This window comes from Musa acuminata, unplaced genomic scaffold (assembly GCF_036884655.1).
Source record: "Musa acuminata AAA Group cultivar baxijiao unplaced genomic scaffold, Cavendish_Baxijiao_AAA HiC_scaffold_1136, whole genome shotgun sequence".
In the NCBI taxonomy this organism is placed as follows: domain Eukaryota; kingdom Viridiplantae; phylum Streptophyta; class Magnoliopsida; order Zingiberales; family Musaceae; genus Musa; species Musa acuminata.
This window is the reverse complement of record NW_027021348.1, coordinates 9074288-9076787: the sequence shown is the minus strand read 5'-3', so window position 1 is coordinate 9076787 and position 2500 is coordinate 9074288.

Genomic DNA, 2500 nt, shown 5'->3' with positions numbered 1-2500 from the left:
AGCGAGCGAAGCGAGAGGCAGCACCGTCCCTGCTATACGAAAGCCCCATCCAGCCCTGTGCCACCCGGGGGGTTCCAGGGTGCTGAGATGGCTGACGTTTTGCTCCGCTCACGATGGTCACCGCACCACGCAAGAACAGCCCAAAAACAGGCCAAAACAGCCCAAAAACGGGCCAAAACAGGCCATTTTTGGCTGCGCGAGCGAGCGGCGAGCGGCGAACAGTGAGCGAAGCGTGAGGCAGCACCGTCCCTGCTATACGAAAGCCCCATCCAGCCCTGTGCCACCCGGGGGGTTCCAGGGTGCTGAGATGGCTGACGTTTTGCTCCGCTCTCGACGGTCACCGCGCAACGCAAGAACAGGCCAAAAACTGGCCAAAACGGCCCAAAAACGGGCCAAAACTGGCCATTTTTGGCTGCGCGAGCGAGCGGCGAGTGGCGGACAGCAAGCGAAGCGAGAGGCAGCACCGTCCCTGCTATACGAAAGCCCCATCCAGCCCTGTGCCACCCGGGGGGTTCCAGGGTGCTGAGATGGCTGACATTTTGCTCCGCTCACGACGGTCGCCGCACCACGCAAGAACAGCCCAAAAACAGGCCAAAACGGCCCAAAAACGGGCCAAAACTGGCCATTTTTGGCTGCGCGAGCGAGCGGCGAGCGGCGGACAGCGAGCGAAGCGAGAGGCAGCACCGTCCCTGCTATACGAAAGCCCCATCCAGCCCTGTGCCACCCGGGGGGTTCCAGGGTGCTGAGATGGCTGACGTTTTGCTCCGCTCACGATGGTCACCGCACCACGCAAGAACAGCCCAAAAACAGGCCAAAACAGCCCAAAAACGGGCCAAAACAGGCCATTTTTGGCTGCGCGAGCGAGCGGCGAGCGGCGAACAGTGAGCGAAGCGTGAGGCAGCACCGTCCCTGCTATACGAAAGCCCCATCCAGCCCTGTGCCACCCGGGGGGTTCCAGGGTGCTGAGATGGCTGACATTTTGCTCCGCTCACGACGGTCGCCGCGCCACGCAAGAACAGCCCAAAAACAGGCCAAAACAGCCCAAAAACGGGCCAAAACAGGCCATTTTTGGCTGCGCGAGCGAGCGGCGAGCGGCGAACAGCGAGCGAAGCGTGAGGCAGCACCGTCCCTGCTATACGAAAGCCCCATCCAGCCCTGTGCCACCCGGGGGGTTCCAGGGTGCTGAGTTGGCTGACATTTTGCTCCGCTCACGACGGTCGCCGCGCCACACAAGAACAGCCCAAAAACAGGCCAAAACAGCCCAAAAACGGGCCAAAACAGGCCATTTTTGGCTGCGCGAGCGAGCGGCGAGCGGCGAACAGCGAGCGAAGCGTGAGGCAGCACCGTCCCTGCTATACGAAAGCCCCATCCAGCCCTGTGCCACCCGGGGGGTTCCAGGGTGCTGAGATGGCTGACATTTTGCTCCGCTCACGACGGTCGCCGCGCCACGCAAGAACAGCCCAAAAACAGGCCAAAACAGCCCAAAAACGGGCCAAAACAGGCCATTTTTGGCTGCGCGAGCGAGCGGCGAGCGGCGAACAGCGAGCGAAGCGTGAGGCAGCACCGTCCCTGCTATACGAAAGCCCCATCCAGCCCTGTGCCACCCGGGGGGTTCCAGGGTGCTGAGATGGCTGACGTTTTGGTCCGCTCTCGACGGTCACCGCGCAACGCAAGAACAGGCCAAAAACTGGCCAAAACGGCCCAAAAACGGGCCAAAACTGGCCATTTTTGGCTGCGCGAGCGAGCGGCGAGTGGCGGACAGCGAGCGAAGCGAGAGGCAGCACCGTCCCTGCTATACGAAAGCCCCATCCAGCCCTGTGCCACCCGGGGGGTTCCAGGGTGCTGAGATGGCTGACATTTTGCTCCGCTCACGACGGTCGCCGCGCCATGCAAGAACAGCCCAAAAACAGGCCAAAACGGCCCAAAAACGGGCCAAAACTGGCCATTTTTGGCTGCGCGAGCGAGCAGCGAGCGGCGGACAGCGAGCGAAGCGAGAGGCAGCACCGTCCCTGCTATACGAAAGCCCCATCCAGCCCTGTGCCACCCGGGGGGTTCCAGGGTGCTGAGATGGCTGACGTTTTGCTCCGCTCACGATGGTCACCGCACCACGCAAGAACAGCCCAAAAACAGGCCAAAACAGCCCAAAAACGGGCCAAAACAGGCCATTTTTGGCTGCGCGAGCGAGCGGCGAGCGGCGAACAGTGAGCGAAGCGTGAGGCAGCACCGTCCCTGCTATACGAAAGCCCCATCCAGCCCTGTGCCACCCGGGGGGTTCCAGGGTGCTGAGATGGCTGACGTTTTGCTCCGCTCTCGACGGTCACCGCGCAACGCAAGAACAGGCCAAAAACTGGCCAAAACGGCCCAAAAACGGGCCAAAACTGGCCATTTTTGGCTGCGCGAGCGAGCGGCGAGTGGCGGACAGCAAGCGAAGCGAGAGGCAGCACCGTCCCTGCTATACGAAAGCCCCATCCAGCCCTGTGCCACCCGGGGGGTTCCAGGG